Raw genomic sequence first — 20,862 nt, forward strand, 5'->3', positions numbered from 1 at the left:
TCATGTGTCACTCAGTTCTTCAAGGGAGATGCAGGGTCCCCTCTGAACTGATAAGGCAAACTCTCAGTTCTGGACATCAGCCTGTGGATTTTACTCCGTGCCAGTTCTTTAGTACTTTATTTTTAATCCTTAATCCTGTGGACTTTTATAAATAGCTTTGCTAAATACAAAAAGCTGTCCATTTCATCTCAACTGAAGTTGGTATTGGTCCATGTCTACATGCTTCCAACTATTTCTAATACCCAAAGTTTTTTTTTTTTTTCCTTCTGATGAGATAGACCCAGTTCAGTATCCACTGTGATTATTCATGATGGCTTTGGAAATCATCTTTCTTTTGATTAGTTCTTAGGACCTTCACAGCACATTAATTAAGTCATTGCAGCTAAAGTCAGTTTTTCCTTCCATTAGGTCACTATAGACAGCGCCAATCCAGTGTAAGAGAAGATTTCTTTATCCAGAATGAAAGAACTTATTTTTGTTCAGATTCCTGGTTTCTCATTCTTCTATTTCTGACTAAGAAGATTTAGACAGAGTTGGGATGAAATATAACCTATTTGGCTAAGTCTCTTTTACATTGTCTATGCTGTGTGTGGGACACAAGGGAAGCACTGCATTGAATTATTGGATCCAACTCCATAAACCCCAATAGTAGATTCAATCCTATAGGGAGAGGCTGTGGTACCAGTAGTGTTGGTAGCATCCAACTAGCCAATACTCTGCATCTGTAAGATGCTGCACTAAGTTTTCTGAGTATCCCAAAGATAAAGAAGACAAGGTTCCTGGGTGTGTGTGTGTGTGTGTGTGTGTGTGTGTGTGTGTGTGTGTATGTATGTATGTGTATGTGTGTACCACACAAAAGGTCTAAGATAAAAGTCAATGAAGAGGTGTAAATTAACCAGTTGAAATTGCCATGGAAAGAACCTTACAATTGATCAGATTCTGTGGGAGTCTGTGGGAAACCAGCTCTGACCCACTCCCACCTATTGAAGGGTTCTTAGGTGGAGGAGAGAGGAAGAGAAAATATCAGATAGAAAGATAGACCTAGATGATGAGGAGAAAAACAGAGACACAGGATAGCTTTGGGAGGGCCTGGGTCAATACCCAACAGCCCAGAACTTTATTCAAAAGGGCTTTTTATAATATGCCAAGGGGAGAGGCAAAAATCTTCCCCCTTACAAGATCAAAGCATATTGTATAGCCAAGCGTAGACCCTTCCAAACACCTGGTAAACACACCTGTGGCAAAATAATCTCTTTATGCAGCCCTGCTGGGTAAAGCAAGCTCAGATTCTCTGATAGACATCTCACTAGATAACCTCTGTGGGCTCCCACAAGATTCTGGGAGATGTCATTGGGGAACATGGAATTTGTACTGAAACAGAGGAGTTGATATAAGCTCTCTTGGGAAGGATATGCCATGTGAATGAAATAGTTCATATTAAGTCCTAGAAGTCAAGAAAGCCATGGTTACATCTACAGTCTTCTGGTCAGGAGAACAGCAGAATTCCAGCTATTTCATTCATAATGGTGATCAGATAGGATGCAGTGGATAGATTCGCTCAAGAGTTAGCTTGAGCCAGAAGCTGTGTAGGCTGCTCTTTTGAGGAAGGATATATTCTCCTTCAAAGAATAGCATACTCACTAAGACCCAACACACATGTAAAGATTGTACCTGTACCCATTTTCTGTCTGTTGACCAGGGTTGGGAGAGCTAGAATGTCATCGGGATTTGACCTTGATCTTTGGATGAATCAGAGACAAGCAGCTATCTCCACATGGTGCTAGTACATTTGACATGATTGGTGATTGGTACAACTAACACCTTTGAGAAGAATTGAAGGAAATCTTAGATCTGTGTCCACATCTGTTTAGGAAGAAGATGAGGCTCCATGATAAAGCAACTAGTCCAAGCTGGCCTGCATCTCAGACAGAGCACACTGAGATTTCAATGCAGTCATTATTTATGTGAGGATAGGGAAAAACTTGATAAATATTACCAATTAATTTTACTTGTACTTGGAATATGTTCTTAATATCACTCATATTGTTTTTTATATAAATTAAAAGGAAATATGCTGTTTTGGCTAGTTTCATGCCAACTTCACACAAGCTGGAGTCATGTGAGGAACAGGAACTTCAGTTGAGAAAATGCTCCCACCAGATTGCCCTGTGGGACAGTCTGTGGGACATTTTCTTGATTGAGCATTGATGTTGGAGGGCCCAGATCACTGTGAGCAGTGCCATCCCTTGGGCATGTGGCTCTGGGTTCTCTAAGGAAGCAGGTTGAGCAAGCCACAAGGAGCAAGCCAGTAAGCAGCACTCCTCCAAGGCCTCTGTCTACAGCTTCCTGCCTTGAGTTCCTGCCCTGACTGACTTCCTTCAGATGATGACTAGAAGCTGTGAGATGAAATAAATCCTTTCCTCTCCAAGTTGCTTATGGGTAAGATATTTTATCACAACTACAGAAACCCTAAGGCAGGTGATTTATTTAATCTTCTTTGGTTTAAACTAACATTAACATTTATTCTCAAATTCTGAACATACTCTTTAAGCATGACCATTATGGATGGGATTGTACTGAGTGAAGATCAGATTCAGACATGAATGTGCAATGTGGATGAATACTTCCTCCAAGCAACACCACATACACTGTCTCATCTAGTCATGATAACAGCACTCTGAAGATGACACTAGCAGTCCTATTTTACAATGGAGGGAATACATACATGGTTAATCAACTTAACTAAGGTCCCAGGAAGAAGAAGTACTAGATATTTCTAAATACACACATTCAACTACTGTACTGAATGATAATGGTATGACCCAGGTAGGATAGTTTTGAGCATATTGTAACCTTCATAATGTGTGAGGAGTGCTCCCCTCAATATCTAGACCATAGTTAAGTATTTACTAGGTGATAAAAAGTTTTGGAAGATGAAGTCATTTGCCTAAGGGTTGCATTGACTAGGCTGACTCAGAGCACCACACTTTTAAGCTTTAACATTTGTTGCTGACTGTTTAATCTTGCTTCAGGAAGCTTAACTTGTATATTTTCACAGGCCAATAAAAGTAAATTTTGACTGCCATATTAAATATCTACAAAAATATCTACAAAGTAAGCATGGATGGGTTTCAGTCACCGTGCTGCAAATATTTAAAGGACAAATGCATTGGAGGCTGGCCATGGAGGCTCATGTCTTTAATCCCAGCACTCAGGAGGCTGAGTAGTTAGATCTCTATGAGTTTGAGACTGGCCTGGTCTTCTTAGGAATTCCAGTCCACCCAAGGCTACACAATAAGACCCTATCTCAAACAACAGTAGCCCATAAATAAAGAACATATGTATTATACTTGCATTTGAAGATACCTTTTCCATGAAAGCCAAAGGTGGAAATACCCTGTGGATTGATAAGAAGACATACAAGGTGGGCTGCCATGGAATATTAACTAGCTCTGAAAAGGAAAATAACTAAATGCTAAGTAAAAGATGCAGTCACAAGAGGACAAGTACTTTTTGAACTTTTATGTGAGATATATAATCCAATTCTCAGGGACAGGAAGTAGAATGGTGGTTACCTGTTTCTTTCTTTCAAAAAAAAATTTCCAGAAGTAGTCTCACTCTTTAGCTCAGGCTGGCTTGGAATTTATTCCGGATCCTAAGCTGTCCTTAAATTCATGACAATCATCTGGCTGTGGCCTCCTGAGTTCTGGGATCATGGATGTGCACCCTGACCCCAGGCCCTCATTATTGGGTAGTGCGGGGTGGGGAGGGTGTTTGGGGAGTTGTGGAGAGCTCTGTTGCCTCACTATCGCAGAGCTACTTTTGCAGAGAGAAACTTGAAGGGTTGGAGAAACCCAGTGTGTCTTCATACTGGGAACTCTGGTATTTTGTGTAAAGTTCTTTGTGGAGACTAGCCCGAGTATCTCGTGATTTTCAGCAGCATCCTTGGCCTTCACTTGAGGCTTCCAGTGTTGAGTCTTGGAGACGACAGGGGAACTGACTAGGTAAGTGGAGCTGGGAAGGAGAGAACGGGGCTCTACCAGCAGCCATTGGTACACTTCAGAGGGTGAGAGGAGCCTTGTGTTTCCACTTCTCAGAAAGGTCCAGGTGCACACTGTGCCTGTTTCTCTTCTTCCGTTTACTGTCACCAGGGGACAGGTTTGGATTTCTTGGAGATTAATGATAAAGAACGCAGCTCCTTAAAATAAAATAAAACAAAACCCCACCTTATTGTGTGTGGTCCATGTGTAGCAGTTGGAGGATATATTTTAGGAGTGAGTTCTCACCGGACAAACTTGTTGAGGCAGGGCTCCTCTTCTTCTGCTCCCGTGTGTATCTCTGCCACCCATCTTCCCACAGCAGTCCTGGGCTTACAGATGCTCACCAGGGCATCCAGCTCTTTACACCGAGAACCACCCCGCCCCGCACCCCGCCCTCACCCCGTCCGCACCCTGCCCGCACCCCACAGCATCAGGATATGGGCAGCAAGTGTGTTTACATACTAGGTCAGCTACTTCTTTTTTAAAGTGATGTCATTTTATGTTATGTCTTAACATTCAGTCAGAATTGAAAATGGAATTATTACATGAGTTATAGGCTGGTCTGAAAGTTTCTTAGTGGTGTAAAGTAACACAAACCTGCATCATAATTCCGGAAGCCCAAACTCTCTGAGGTTAGGTCCAGCAGCGCACATGTCTGCCCTCCACCTGTGCATGCTGGAAGCAATTTCCTGGCTTCGGTGGCTGCCTGCACGTCCCAGTCCCCAAACCAGCTCTTCTCTTCGGCTCTCCTCACACTGACCTGCTGTCTCTCTAAGTAGACATCCATGATGACACTGATGTACCAGGCTGTCTCATGTTGACCCTGACCTGCTGTGGGATGGTCTGTATGGCAAATGTGTTGCTGATTGGTCAATAAATAAAACACTGATTGGCCATTGGCTAGGCAGGAAGTATAGGCAGGACAAGGAGGAGAATAAAGCTGGGAAGTGGAAGGCTGAGTCAGAGACACTGCCAGCCGCTGCCAGGACAAGTAGCATCATGTGAAGATGCCGGTAAGCCATGAACCGCGTGGCAGGGTATAGATTTGTGGAAATGGATTAATTTTTTTTTTTTTTTTTTTTTTTTGGTTTTTCGAGACAGGGTTTCTCTGTAGCTTTGCGCCTTTTCCTGGAACTCACTTGGTAGCCCAGGCTGGCCTCAAACTCACAGAGATCCGCCTGGCTCTGCCTCCGAGTGCTGGGATTAAAGGCGTGCGCCACCACCACCCGGCTGGATTAATTTAAGCTATAAGAACAGTTAGCAAGAAGCCTGCCATGGCCATACAGTTTGTAAGCAATATAAGTCTCTGTGTTTACTTGGTTGGGTCAGAGTGGCTGTAGGACAGGCAGGTGAGAGAGATTTGTCCTGACTGTGGGCCAGGCAGGAAAACTCTAGCTACACTGTCCCTGGAACCACATAGTCACATCAGCAAAGTCCCTTTCCCTTTGCCATGACGAAGTCATGTGTTCCAGGGATTAAAATTTGGATATCTTTGGAGACTCTTATTCTGACACCTTACCAGGAGTATGAGAACATGGGGCGTGTGTCGTCTCATTTTAATATTATACTTGGATTGATGTTTTTAATATGTTGAATGCTTAGGCATAACCGACATTTGATTTCACGTTAGAAAAGTAATAAGAATTAATCAAATTTTAATAAAATAATGGAGATACTGTTAAGAGTTTTAATAAAGAGGTAGCTTTTCTTTCTTTCTCTTTTTTTTTTTGACACATGGTTTCTCTGGGTAGTTATGGCTGTCCTAGAACTTGATCTGTAGACGAGGCTGGCCTCAAACTCACAGAGGTCCACCTGCCTCTACCTCCTGAGTGCTGGAATTAAAGGTGTGTGTGTGGGCCCAAAACAGCTTGACCACACAGCTGCTATGACAGGCTCAGAGGCCCAGATATGGCTTCTGTGACAGGCTTATTGGCAGGCAATACCCAGGCCCAGGAAAAGCCATAAGCTGACCCCACCCAGAAAGGGCTACCTCTAAGGGGAAGTACCTGACATCCCAAACATTCCAACCATTAGATAAGGTGGCCAGATGCCTCTGAGTCTAGCACACACTTATTTTTGTTTTACAGATACCCCTAGACAAATGTCGGCCAATCAGGGACCTGAACCCTGGAAATCCCCTCACCCCAACTTCTGCTATGATAAAAAAAACCCCACCCTGCCTGGGCTCTGGGCTCTCTGCTCTCACTGCTTCATGGGACAGACAGAGAGACCAAGCCCCAGAGCTTGAAGATAATAAAGGCTCTTTGCTTTTACATATGGGATTTGGTCTCTGTGGTGGTCTTTCAGGGGCCCCCCCGAATCTGGGCATAACAACATGCACCACCATACTCATTCGGCAAGACACAGTTTTTTAGAACCACGTCTTTTGGGGTTTAATTATTCAGGTTGTAGAGACAGGGTTTCACTATGTAATTCAGATTAGCTTTGAACTCCCCCTCCTGCCTCTGCTCCCAGAGTCCTGAAACCACAGACATTATCACCATGCCCAGCTTAACCTCATTCTAGAAACCAATTGCCAGTGTGTCCAGAAGGTAGAGTCTGCAGAAAGTACAATGGTCCTCCTAAGTATATGACACACTTCATAGTCAAAGTTTCAAATTAAATCCTCTTCCAACTGATCAAAAAAGATCCTACGCCACGTTCAGTGTTTTTCACAGAGTACTATCCCTTGAATATTGGTTCAATACTTCAAACACTGCATAATCACACCAGATTTTTACTACTATTCAAACATATTGGGCATGGCGATGTGGTGGGGTGGGGAGGGAGTGGGGGATGCTGTGAGGGTGGGGTAGTCCTGACAATTGTTAAGCCAGTTGTTACATATTTAGGCAAAATGAGGTTGGTATTAGCAGCACAGACATTTCACGTCCCCTGTTCCTCACTACGGTTATGCTGACACTAACCTTTCTGACCAGGCCCCCTTTGCTCACTTTCGTGTTGCGGTCAGGCTGATTCCCAATCCTTTGCCTGGAGTCACAGGATCAGAATGATGAGGAAGGACTTGGCAGTCAGCTGGTTGAAATGCTCAGATTCCATTGATGACACCTGCTGAGATGGCCTTCAATTTCCTCACTTCCGAGGGCTGGTGGCAGTGTTCCCACCCCTGTCCTGGGAGGAGTTGTTGACAGCGAGGGAGAACTCAGCTAGTGCCTGCACCGCTTAGGAGATGGCAGGGAAGATCTATTGTATTGAATTGTTACTTAGGAACCCATTGGGTTGAAAAACAGGCCTGTGGCACCTCCCTGTCTCCATAAATACTTTGAAGAGATTTTTGGGGAAGAGCCTACTCAGACAAGAGAATATTTGTGTCTCATCAATTTTTGGGAAGATGTGGCTATAAACACATCAGAAAAACAAATGGATATGTCACATGTACAGAATCCTGGCAAGCACAATGGAAGAAGAGCCCTCACCTGGCTCTCAGCCTCGCCCGGGGCTGGGGGGTAAGTGTGGACCGAGTACCACAAGGAGGTGTGTTGTCTGAGCGCTTACGTCTGAGCGCTTACGTCTGAGCGCTTACGTCTGAGCGCTTACGTAAGCACTGTGATACAAGAGAGACAGAAGACATGTGAAGACGAACTATGCTGTTCTTCGTCCTCACAAGCTTTTGGTGGCCTGTGGGGTTCACAGTGTTATCTCTAAGGGTCGTCGCAGGCCAGCATGCCCCCCCATTTCACAGGAGAGGAAATGAAGATGTCCTGAGTTGGGGGTGAGGCAGCTGCAGTAACTCACGAAGTGTGAGCTCAAGCCTGTATCTCATTGATGGCTGACAAGTCGACCCTATTTCTGCTCCCTCTGTTTCTCACCATACTCAGAAAGATGTGAGTTGTGGAGAGAACATGGAGAGACAGAAACAAAATCTAAGATGCACAAGACAGGTACAAACTGTGGGGGATGGAGAGACAATATGGCAGCTTAAGGAGTTCACTGCAGGGAAAACGGAAACAGTGGGATCTATAAACAGTGTGAGGCCCACCAGGCCTCAACCCTACACAAAGAATCTCAGGAATGAACTAAGGAATGAGGGGGGTGGGAGAAATATCTTCCCCAGGGAAGAGTACACCAACTGGTTATCCAATACCCAATAGTCAGCCCTGAAAACATATGTACAAGTAACAGTATATAGACTGAACACGTTGTATTTAGGAATATATAAGTGTGTATAGATGTACATATATGCATGTAACAACAATTAATGAAAAAGAGGCCATGGATTTAAAAGAGAGAAAGGAGGGGATACAATTATAATCTCAAAAGTCAAATAAAAGACAAATAAAAAACTAAGCAACTGTCAGAGACCCCAGGAAACTGGAGTTTCAAGCCTGAAAGAAGGCTGATACAAAACAAAATGTGGGAGAAAATGAATAGTTTAGCTTGTTGTTGTTGTTTTTCTTTCTTTATTCCCTCCCTCCCTCCCTTCCTCCCTCCCTCCTGCTTGCTTGCTTTCTTTCTTTCTTTCTTTCTTTCTTTCTTTCTTTCTTTCTTTCTTTCTTTCTTTCTTTCTTTCTTTCTTAATGCAGGATCTCACTATTTAGCTTTGGTTGGCCTGAAACTCAGTATGTAGACCAGGCTGGCCTCAAACTCAAAGATCTGCTTGCCTCCACCTCCTTAGTGCTGGGATTAAAGGCATGCTCCATCACACCTAGAGAAAAGTTTAATTTTTGTTTTTTCAGACACCAGTGGTCAGTGTTATGATGAGTTACAGAGAAGGCTGATCAACTGGCAGCCTATACCTGGGCAGGCTGCAAGAAAGAAAGTATTATACACTGGGTTGAGAATTGTCTAAGTGACTGTGATCCTGAATAGCCAAGCATGAGGAGAACAATGGCACAATATGGCGGAAAACTGGACCGGACCTCAGGAATTTACTTTCAGGGGAAGCCTATGAAGGTATGAAATGAGGGACAGAAATGGGATGTAAACTGGTGCAGCTTCTATAGCAGTTTGGTAATACCCCAATATGACCAACTCAGAATTACCACGTGATCAGTAATTCTAATGAGGTGCATGCTCAAGAGAACTGACAGGCTAGTCATGTGGCTGAGTTGGCAGAGTGTTTGCCTAGTTTGAGCCATGCTGGGTTTATCTCTAGCACTGTGTAAAGTAGGCTGGGTGGTAGGTCTCAGATGGTGGGGTCCCCCAAAGACCACCAACAAATCCGAATTCGTGTGCAAAAGCAAAGAACCTTTATTCAAGCAAGCTCAAACTTGGACCCTCTGTGTGTATGAAGAGTGCCGAGTGTGACGGCAATATGAAGGCCTAAACTTTACAGATTCCATCTTAGGGAAGGACCACCATCTTGGACCTCCTAGTGACTAGGGACTATACTCAGTTCCAGGAAGAATGGCAGGAATGTGCCATGACAACTCCAATAGATACCCTAGAAGCAGCCAATTAAGAAATAGGGCAGTAAAGTTTAACAAGATCCAGATGCTCTTGCAGACATTCTGTCTGCGGTTTATGGCCCTTGCTGATATCTAGATAATCCTGTCAGCTGGTTGTGGTTTTGCGCCAAAAGTCTAGACCAATAGTTTCAAAAAATCACCTTGCCCCTTATTCCCTTTACCCAATCTCAAACTGCCAAGGCATGTGATTCCCAGCATGCTTTTTTCCATTAAAAACCCTCCTACCAGTAAGCCCACTGCCACATTTTCTTCCATCCACTGCATCGGAGCATAGGGTGGTGGTCCGGGTTCGAACCCGAGAATAAAAAGACCCTTGTGTACTTGTATCAGAAACCAGCTCCTTGGTGGTCTCTGGGGGATTCACGACATGGGTGCAACACCCAGCCTGGCAGGGCATTGTTGTTGTTGTTTGTTTGTTGGTTTGTTTTAATCATAGTAGAGGTTGGGGTGAGGGGATTTCCAGGATTCAGGACTCTGATTGGCTGACATTTGTCGTTGTGGTAATGCCCATGCTACCGCTATCTGTTTACCATGTCTGAGCGAGGGGCTGTGGATTAAAAAATAAGAGACAAAAGACAGCGAGTCATTCGCCACAGCAGAATGTTGAATGCCATTTATTGAAAGAGAGAGGAAACCTTAAACATAGGCTTACAGCACAATGGAGGATCCCCGGAGGGCAGAAGTTCACTACTGAATGTTTTATATTCCTGTATCTAAGCTGTTTACACCAAATGTAGGATACACTAACAAAGAACCTCTGGTGATCGTTAGGTGAGAAGGAAACCAGCAGGGAATCAACATAGGGAGGATATCTGGTCAAGGTCGGCAAGCAAGGCAGCAGCCACTCACAGTGGGGGGCCAGGGCCCACAGGTCCCCCCTTTTTACTAAAAAATGAGCTTCTGACTTAGGTTACGTGGGACGTCAGCAGATCACCTTACCCGTCATGGAGACACCTGTCCAAGCCACACAGGCACTCTGGCTTAGGTTGATGACCACCCCCCAGGCATTACCGTTTATTATTACCGAGTATTACTGAATACTCATTATCATACAGACTCAACCACATGAGCTGTAGAGTAACTGCTGTCAAAGATCTCAAAGTGGTGCTGGGCTTGCAATCTGTGTGACACAGAAAGGACCAACAGAAGTCCTAACCCACCCATAGCCAGTAGGCTAAAGGCAATTGAGCCATTCCCTTCCTTAACGAGCCTTACTGTAAACTGGAATCCTCGTAAGGTGGTATCCCATAGGCAAGTGGAACTTGAGTTTTATAAATTTTACAACTTTCAAAGCCAATTTAAATGTATAATTGTAGAATTCAATTTATCAGGCCCAATAGAATGAAAGATTAATTAACTGTGGTAGTTACTTTTGTTGCCAGGGTCTCTATTGTGCTAGCTGTAGAACCCAATTATGAAACAGCCATCTGAGAAACAATAGCAGCATTGGCCACCACCACTATGACAGCAACAATGGCAACAGCGATGTCAGATTCTCTTCTGGAGCCTGTGAGCATCATCTGTGTCTAACTGTCACAGTCCACTGGCATGGACGCAGCTCCAGGAACACGAACCACCAAGGTCCATTTTTTTTTTTTTTGATCCCAGCATGACTTAAGCTGGCATCTCTGTAAAAGAAAAACTGAGAACCATAAAGAAAAACAGACAACAAACAAGGATTATAACTAATGGTCTCATAATGGCTACATTCAGACTCACAAATTTTAAGGTATCTTTAAAAGGGCTAGATGAATCTCAGGAGGCCAATAAAAGTTGCACAGAGCCACTTCTGAAAAGGTAGGTACTACACCAGCTTGAAGAGCATTGCAAAAATGAAAAGGCTAGGCTGGCATGATACAGTTAACAAACGGAGGTCAGTGACCTTCAGAGTTACCCTTAATCTCCAAGGTGTCTGGGTGACACGTTCTCAAACATACTTGAAAGAGCAGTTACCATACATTACCTTCTGAAGAATCCAACTGCATGGTTACAGTTCCTAGACTTACATTAATGTTTGTTAAGGCTGGCCGTATTGGGCTCTCAATCCCCATTGGCATCAGAAGGGGAGAGTTTTTCACGAAGGCCCAATAGGTCTCTGCCATGTTGGGCTTCAGCAGCAGCCACAGGGCGCACACAGTGCTCAGGAACCCAAAGAGGAACCTCATTGTCCTGCGGAAAGACACAAACAGATCCCTGAGCCCACACCAACACCAGATCGGGTCTCCTCCAAGTGCCAGTAGAAAGATCCTTCCATCGCACCAGAGGATGATTTGCAACAGGAGCCCTCCAGTGCTTATCTGCAGTGGATACTCCAGCAGAATCCACCGATAAAAAAATTTAAAGTATATAAAACAAGGGAAAGAATAGAATGTGGAGAGGAGAGATGAGCCCCTAGCTCCCCCCTTTTTACTTTAGCAATATATGTTTTTAAGGTACAATGGCAGCATTTTACTATAGCCTGTCCTTGAGGATTATAAGGAATACCAGTCTTGTTAACAATAGAAAAGTCTTGGCAGAATTTTGAAAATCCCGTACTGCTGTAGGCGGGACCATTATCAGTCTTTATGTATTTTGGCACTCCCATGTAAGCAAAAGCATGAAGACAATGATTTTTTATATCTTTAACCTTTTTTCCTGAATGGGCAGAAGCAAAAATTAGAGAAGAATATGTATCAATAGATACATAGACATATTGTAATTTTTTTTTTTTTTTGAGACAGGGTTTCTCTGTGTAGCTTTGCACCTTTTCCTGGAACTCACTTGGTAGCCCAGGCTGGCCTGGAACTCACAGAGATCCGCCTGGCTCTGCCTCCCGAGTGCTGGGATTAAAGGCGTGCACCACCACCGCCCGGCATACATATTGTAATTTTTTTAAAGGAAGGCACATGTGTGACGTCCATCTGTCACACATGATTAGGTAAAAGTCCTCGGGGATTAACTCCCAAATGAGGAACAGGTAAAAATTTAACACAAATAGGACATGACTTAACTATCTGGATGGCTTGTTTCTGGGTTATGTCTGTGTGATGACGAAGAGATCCAGCATTAAGATGATAATGTTGATGTAACTGAGTAGCCTTATCAAAGGCAGAACAAACTAATGTGACAGTCATATGAGTAATGGCATCAGCCCTCTGATTTCCTTCACTTAGAGGTCCAGGCAATTGACTGTGAGCTCTAATATGGCCCACATAAAGGTTATGTGAGTGGGACCATATAAGTCCTTGCACTTGCAATAAATATTCATGAATGGGAGAAATGGATGGTATGTAGGCTGTTGTCTCCAAAGGCATAATGGCATGTGCCACATATTGACTATCAGTATAAATATTTTTTTTTTTTTTTTTTTTGGTTTTTCGAGACAGGGTGTCTCTGTATAGCTTTGCGCCTTTCCTGGAACTCATTCTGTAGACCAGGCTGGCCTTGAACTCACAGAGATCTGCCTGGCTCTGCCTCCTGAGTGCTGGGATTAAAGGTGTGTGCCACCACCGCCTGGTGAATATTTATACTCTCATCAGAAAACATCTGTAAAGCAAGCAACAGTGTCTGTACCTCTGCCATTTGGGCAGAAGTGCCCTGGACTTTCATTCTCTTTACTGTGTTACCAGAAACCACCACAGCAAAACCACGTGAAGTGTCATTAGTAAATACTACACGGGCCTGAGGAATAGGAGTCATCTGTACTATCTTGGTAAATATAACAGGATGCAATTTAAAAAATTGACACACATCATTGGAGGGGTAGTGAGTATCAAACCGACCCTGCATGGAGCATGTCAATATGGTCCAATCATTATCATTAGCTTGTAACCATGTTATTTGAGACTGGGTGTATGGAGTCACCACAATATTTGGCTCCTTACCAAAAGTTTGAACACTGATCTTGATTCCCTTAAATATAATCTGAGCAATAGCCTGTGGATAAGGAGTGATGGTTTTTGCTGGAGAAGCTGGGGAATGTACCCATAGAATAGGACCTGTTTGCCAAAACACTCCAGTAGGTGAATGAGTAAAACAAAATACCAAATACAATAAAGGAGAAGAAAGATCTATATACTGCACGTGAGCCTGTTCCAGGGCCTCTTGCACTCATTGTAGGGCTATATGTCCTTTAGCTGTTAATTTACGGGGAGATAAAGGGTCAGGGTCGCCCTTTAAGACATCATACAAAGGGCGAAGCTGACCTGTTGGAATTTTTAAAGTGGACTGAAGCCATTGAATATCTCCCAGAAAGGTTTGGAAATCATTAAGCGTGCATAGCTGATCTGTATGCAGAGTAATCTTTTGTGGACATATGCCTGTGTGTAACAATTTGTGACCTAAATAATGATAGGGAAAAGATACCTGTACCTTTTTGGGGGCTATTTGTAAATTAGTCAGGCTAAGAACCTCTTGTAATTTAGAAAAGGCATCAAAAACAAGCTTTTTATCTTTAGCATCCATTAATATATCATCCATATAGTGAATTATATAAACATCTGGAAAAGCTTTTCAAACTGGAGCTATAGCCAAAGACACATAAATTTGAATATAGAAGGGCTATTGGTCATTCCTTGAGGCAATACCACCCACTGATATCTCTGATAAGGTTCTTTAAGATTTTCTGAAATCTAAAACTAAATCTAAATCTGAACACTAAAAGCAAAGCGAAGACTGTCCTCGGTATGCAAAGGAATGGTGAAGAAACAATCCCTCAAGTCAACCACAACTAAATGCCAATGTTTAGGAATTGCCACAAGGGCAGGCAAGTCAGGCTGTGTTACTCCCATGAGAAGCGTGGTTTTATTTACAGCTCTAAGATCCTGTAATAGCCTCTAATTTTTTTTTAAATGGGAAATTTTTTTTCTCTTTTTTATTGGGATGATTTTTTTTTAAATTTAAAATCTTTAGCTGTCTTGCCCTTTCTAACCACAGTGGTGCCCTATTTGTATCCATGACAATTCATTCTTACCTTTTTTTTTTTTTTTCTTTAAAATGCTGGCCTGCTTTCCAATAGTGTCCATCAACTTGTTCCTTCTTTCTCGGATCTCGGTAGTGTCTTGGTAGAATCTCGGTGGAACCTCCATTTGTTGCTACTGCTATCTGTTCACCATGTCTGAGCGAGGGGCTGTGGATTAAAAAATAAGAGACAAGAGACAGCGAATCATTCGCCACAGCAGAATGTCGAATGCCATTTATTGAAAGAGGGAGAAAACCTTAAACATAGGCTTACAGCACCATGGAGGATCCCCGGAGGGCAGAAGTTCGCTACCGAATGTTCTACATTCTTGCATCTAAGCTGTTTACAACAAATGCAGAATACACGAACAAAGAACCTCCGGTGATCGTTAGGTGAGAAGGAAACCGGCAGGGAATCAACATAGGGAGGACATCTGGTCAAGGATGGCAAGCAAGGTGGCAGCCACTCACAGTGGGGGGCCAGGGCCCACAATTTGTCTGGGAGTATAGGTGTGTGCTGGGAATGTTCAGAATGTCAGGTATTTCCCCTTGATGCTGACCCTGAGTGGCTTTTTCTTTGTGATCAGGTGGTACCTGCCAGTAAGCCTGTCATGGCAGCTGTGTCTGGGCCCCTAAGCATGAGGTCAAGCTGTTTTGGGCCCTCCCACAGTATACAGCTGTAAGGAAGGAGGATCAGAAGTTTAAGGCTACCCTCAGCGACATTTCACGATGGAGGCTAACCTGGGATACATGAACCAAAACCAAACCTTAAAACGAACAATAACAGCAGCAGCAGCAGCAGCAAACACCTAAGTCTCCCCCAGAACTTTTGTCTACAGCAGTATTATTCATAGTAGCTTGAAGGTGAGAGCAACAGAAATATCCACCAACTGTTGAAATGATAAACTTGTAAACAGCTGGCTTGTATATTCAGTAGAAGAGTGTTCAGCTAGAAAAGTAAACAAAATTCAGACAAATGCTACAATGTAGGTGAACTTTGTAAAAATACTGAATATAAGAAACCAGACAAAAAGTCAGGGAGCATGATTTCATTTATGGACTACTCCTAATGGGCAAAAAGGATGTCATTGGCTGTCAGGACAGAGGGAAGAGGGTTGGCTGGGAGTGAATGCTTATGGAAACAGGGTTTCCTTCAGAGGCCATGAGGTGGAGGCCAGTGGACAGCTCCCACTTTTATGACCAGGGTACTCTTTAGCAGTGAGAAGTGGGAAATATTTAGATAGAAAGAGATACCTAGACAATGAGAGGAAAGATAGAAACACAGGATAGCCCTAGGAGGACCTGGGTCCAAACCCACCAGCCCAGAACTCTATTCAAAAGGGCTTTTTATAACAATGCCAAAGGGTGAGGTGAAAGACCTCCCCCTTGCTAGATACAACCAAGTGTAGACCCTTCCAAACACCTGGTACCCAAGCCTTTGGCCCAATCATCTTCTTACGCAGTCCTGCTGGGTAAAGCCACTAGGAAATTTTGGTGTGCTCCAACATTGGACTAAATGCCACTGAATTGCAAGTTTTACAACTGTACAAGTGTACAATGGTGAATTTAGTGTTGTTAGTGTTATAGACATTCACCACAGTTTAGAAGAAAAGAGATGATATGAAAGCCTTCCCCTCCTTAGTGGGATATGGGGATGTTTGTTTATCAGCTGGAATGTACATCCTTCAGCTTCTAGAAAGAGAATGTTTTAGAAGAAACTAGAGGCAATCAGTGTATAGGCCTAGTACGAGCTTCCTGAACACGGGTTGGCTCACAGCACAGGAAACGGCCCGAAGAACTGACAAAAGGGATCACATGAAATTAAAAGTGTCTACACAAGGGAGACTGGCAGTGAGCTGAACAGGCAGCCACAGATGAGAGGACATCTGTCAGCTCTACTCCAGACAGGTTGTATATGAAGGACTGTAGGGCTGCTGAGGTGGCCCAGCAGCTAAGACTGATTGTCAAGCCTAATGCTTGGATTTAATCCTTGGAACCCACATTGTAGAAAGAGATAACTAACTCCTTCAAATTGTCCTCTGACCTCCACAACCACACCGAGCAATGAATACCTCCACACACATATACACATTCACAGAAGTAATGAAGGAAAGAATTGATGAAATAACATTTAAAAAACTATAAACACAACATAAAAACAAACAAACAAACAAACAAAAAACAATAAAAGCAAGCCTGCTATTCAGCCACAGGGCTACTGAAATGAATAGACAGTTCTCAAAAGAAGACACATACATGTCCAACAAATATTTTTAAAACTGTTCAACATTCTTAGCCATCAAGGAAATGCAAATTAAAAACACTTTGAAATTCCATTTCACCCAGATGAGAATTATTGGCATTCTGGCCCACCCTTTGGGGACCTACCCTGCATCCTGATGTAAACCCCCTTTTAAGGAAAAACCATTCCCTTCCTCTTCCCCTTCCTCCTTTTCTCTCCTTGAGGTATGCGTGCCTTTGCTTCCCCCCTTCTCTTCTTCCTCTCTTCCTCTTTCCTTATCTTCCTCTATTTTTCTATTATAATAAACTCCCCATGTGGATGCTGTGTCTACATGGTATGAGTGACTTTCCATGTGCTGCAGCCTGCTGCTGTCTGCATGGTGTGTCTCCCTCACCCACTGGGGAACCTTGCCCCAACCTGCCAAGGCTACCCATGTGCTATATCATTACATTGGTGCTGCGTGACTCAGCAGCTCCCCCTGGCGTTTTCTCTTACCTGCCAACAGTCTCACAAACACTGGGACCCTCTACCATCTAACACCATCACTTTTCTGACTGGAAGACCACTAGGACTCCTCACCCTATTGGTAAGATTCCTCACTTCCCTTCTGGTCATTTCCCAGGAGTGAGGATTCATGTATTCTCAACCGTGGTTTCTCACCTTTCAGCTTCGCCCAAAAGACCTGGTATCAGGCACTACACATCTCAGGCTTTCAGCCCTCTGGTCCCTGTGGTCAGGGCCTGCCTGTCCTAAGTCTCCACCCTAATGCAGCAGATCTGTTCCCTCCCATCTATACCTGCTTTCTGATTGCTGTTTTGCAGCTTTACAGTTTGCTACAATGTGAGTCAGAGATGAAGAGGCCAGCTTTGTCCTGCTCAGCACACACTGGTTCTTCCTTACTTTAAGATTTATAGATTTATTTTATTAGATATGATTAAAAATCTGTTCAAATGGAAGGAAAAAATTAAAACTATTAACACTGGGAATTAAAACAATGCTTGTTTAATAAGATATTAAAGCTGCACCTCAATGCTTTTATATACAAGAATACACCTTGCTCTGCCTGCAAAACTTTATAATTTAAGAGTTACCCAGATGATTATGGTTTTGCCATGTTTTCTCTCTCTTAAAATAAAAGAGGATACTTTATTTTTGATATTGCAGGAAGACATTTGAGAGATTTAAATGCTTCAGATTACTTTCCCCTTCTATGATATTGTTATATTAAGATTTTGAAATTTCAGATTTTAAGATTAATAGAATTCTGATATTATTTGGGTCACAAGCTCAAGATTTTAAATTTTCCTTGGTTGTCTTCTAAATATAAACTTAAACTTCTCATCAGGCCAAAGATGCCTTTGTCCAGTCTGTACCTGGCTCTCTCTAAATGACTAATGTACATACCTTTAACCAAAATCTCTAACTTTCTCAAAGGTATGAGCCTTGATAACCATCACCTGCACCCACTTTTCTATGATTTCAATACTGATTGATAATACTAATATATCTAAAACTTTTATGTCCTTTTATAAAACAAGAATTCATATCAACCTTAGAGGATCAAAAGAAGCCATTGGATCCACCTCACAGAAGTCAAAAGAACTCCAGAGAAGTACAACAGTACAGTTCGAGTTTTCAAAGTCCTCCCCTTCCCAGTTACTAAGGCTGTGGACCTAAAGGTTCCAACTAAGTTCATAGATTTTAACATTTGTCTCTAGTCTATTTGCTTCAGCAGGTTTCCACTTGGCTAGCAGACACATCCAAGCATCAATTGCTGACTACAATCTGCTCCAAATGACCATGAGCTCTAGACTTGCTGAAGGCTGATATAATGTGAACCAGTCCAACCAAACATAATTGTTCCCTATCTCTACAGCTAGGTCAGATGATCACATACTTCTGATAAATACCCTATTGTCTAGGTTCCCTCCTTACCTTTGACTGGCCTTTCAGCCTCGTTGGGCTCTGACCACCTGAGCCCCATTTCAGCTTGAAGCAGCTATAGAAGAGCATTGTCCCTGCTTCCTGAAAGCAGGCTAAAGGGCTAAGTCAATGAAAAACTCCCTGGCATTGGGGATGAAATAATGAAATTATTACTTATAATGCCCATTGGTAGCCTAAAAAACTGTGCCCAGAGTTGTCAATTAACTAAAATTGTTCTGCAATAGGATAAGACACTTGACCTTGTTTATACAGGACTAAAAAGGTATTATATGATCTTAAGAAATCATTATTTCTATATAAATCATTCAGGATTATAATCTGGCTGTACTCAAATATCAGAACTACAGGGCCTTACAAAAAGCAGTATAAGAATGTATATCTATCCTCCTTGTCTTTGCTACCATTGGTAAGCTGTAACTAATTGGGAAAACTGTATATCCAGATTTAACTTATATATGCTCTCAAAGTTAATTTAGATATAACTAACAGATTTCTCTCCTCTGGTCCTCAAACAGCTTTAGGGATCTGAGAATATGGCATTTAATATAAAAGCTTTTGATGACAGAGAGACATGTCAGCTCCTGGCAGCATCCTGTATCTCCTCCAAGAAGATAGATGGCTGCAGAAGAACTTCCACCTGAAGGCTTATGGCAAAGCTGGTCATGCAGCAATTAGCTGAGATCCTGTCCAGAGTGTGAATAAGTGGAACAACAGAGGATTGATTGTCCTATGCTGCAAAGTCAAGGTGGGTTAGTCTCCCCAAATTTCTACTACACACACACAAAATATCTGTCAGATCTTCTGGGCTTAGCAGCTGAACAAATGCTGCTTTTGGGGCTTCTGTCTGCCAACGACCACAGAGCGTCTTAGGATTGCTGTCTGAGTGGCTGGAAAGCTGTTTCCTCCTCCTCCTCCTCCTCCTCCTCCTCCTCCTCCTCCTCCTTCTTCTTTTCAAGACAGGGTTTCTCTGTGTAGTTTTGGTGCCTTTCCTGGAACTCACTCTGTAGCCCAGGCTGGCCTTGGACTCACAGAGATCCACCTGCCTCTGCCTCCCAAGTGTTGGGATTAAAGGCATGCGCCACCACAGCCTGGCACTTCTTCTTAAATTTATTCTTCTCAGATCTGATGGTGTTTATTGACTAGGGCACCAGTTTAACAGCCCCAAACCCAAGACTACAGTCACCTTGATAGCTCATTAATACGTTTCTTGTTAAAAATACAGACAGGTATGCCTCATTCATAGACTTCATGGTACAGGATAGACTGGTTTCAGATATAACTCTGGAGGTTCAAAGTTTTAATATTGGTAAATGCAGTTTTGATAAACTGACACAGCATTGACTACAAACAGTTATTAAGAGTCCTTAAATTTCTACAGATTTTTAACCCTTTTGCTATGTAAATCTATTCTGGCTGTCTGATAGATACCTGAAGGTTCTTGGGAAAAGTTCTGCTACTGTATCAAGAAATCTGGTCTGATGAAAACTGACAGCCTCCAGAGCCCATTTTCACCCCACCCATTTTTTGAGCACATTTTGCATTTCACTTCTCCTGCCAGACTCAGGCCAAGGCCAGTCCACAGAGGGTCCTCCAGATACGCCAGCCTCTGCACCAACTGAGGACACCAATTTGGATGGATGCTCCCCCACCTCCAGAGAACCAGCAAATGTGAGGCTCATATAGTCCTAAAGAACACGCAATCCCTCAATTCACTGCTGGTACCACCTCTCCAGGCTTAAGCAGGCACCTACCCAGCAATCAAAAACTGGTTTTCCAAGATGCCCAATAAGGGGCATATCTGTTCTCATGTCTCACTCATTCATTCACCCATGCTACTTCTGTATAACCAGGGCCCTTCTCTGCCCCATTGTGGCAGTTATCACTCTTCCCATGGCTAGCCCCACTCATGAGGCCAATGATAACAATCTATTTTTTCTCCTACCAACCTGCTTTCTCAGCTCCCTCAAGGTACGGACACCTAAGATCTCCATGATGACAACCACCTGAATGCTCCTTTACTCACATCTCCTGCCACACGTGACCCCAAGGTCCCCCTCCCACTTCCCCTTGTCAGCTGAAAGCAGGCTCCAGAATTCAGTGCCCTTGTTCCCCCACTTGCTGTCCATAACTCACCTTTTTGTAATAATCAAAACAGAGGAATGTTGGCATTCTGGCCCACCCTTGGGGACCTGCCCTGTGTCCTGATGTAAATCCTCCTTTAAGGAAAAACCCCTCCCTTCTTCTTCTCCCCCTTCCTCCTTTTCTCACC

The 20,862-nt window shown here is 43.2% G+C and overlaps 1 long non-coding RNA gene across 1 annotated transcript; it reads left to right on the forward strand.

Moving 5' to 3' along the window:
• The first annotated feature begins 11,066 nt into the window (after positions 1-11,066).
• Positions 11,067-19,338, forward strand: LOC131920183 (uncharacterized). The gene is made up of 2 exons (XR_009381533.1): positions 11,067-11,266; positions 19,109-19,338. It is a non-coding gene; the product is annotated as an uncharacterized LOC131920183 (long non-coding RNA).
• Positions 19,339-20,862: the final 1,524 nt, after the last annotated feature.

This window comes from Peromyscus eremicus, chromosome 9, assembly GCF_949786415.1.
Source record: "Peromyscus eremicus chromosome 9, PerEre_H2_v1, whole genome shotgun sequence".
Taxonomy (NCBI): Eukaryota; Metazoa; Chordata; class Mammalia; order Rodentia; family Cricetidae; genus Peromyscus; species Peromyscus eremicus.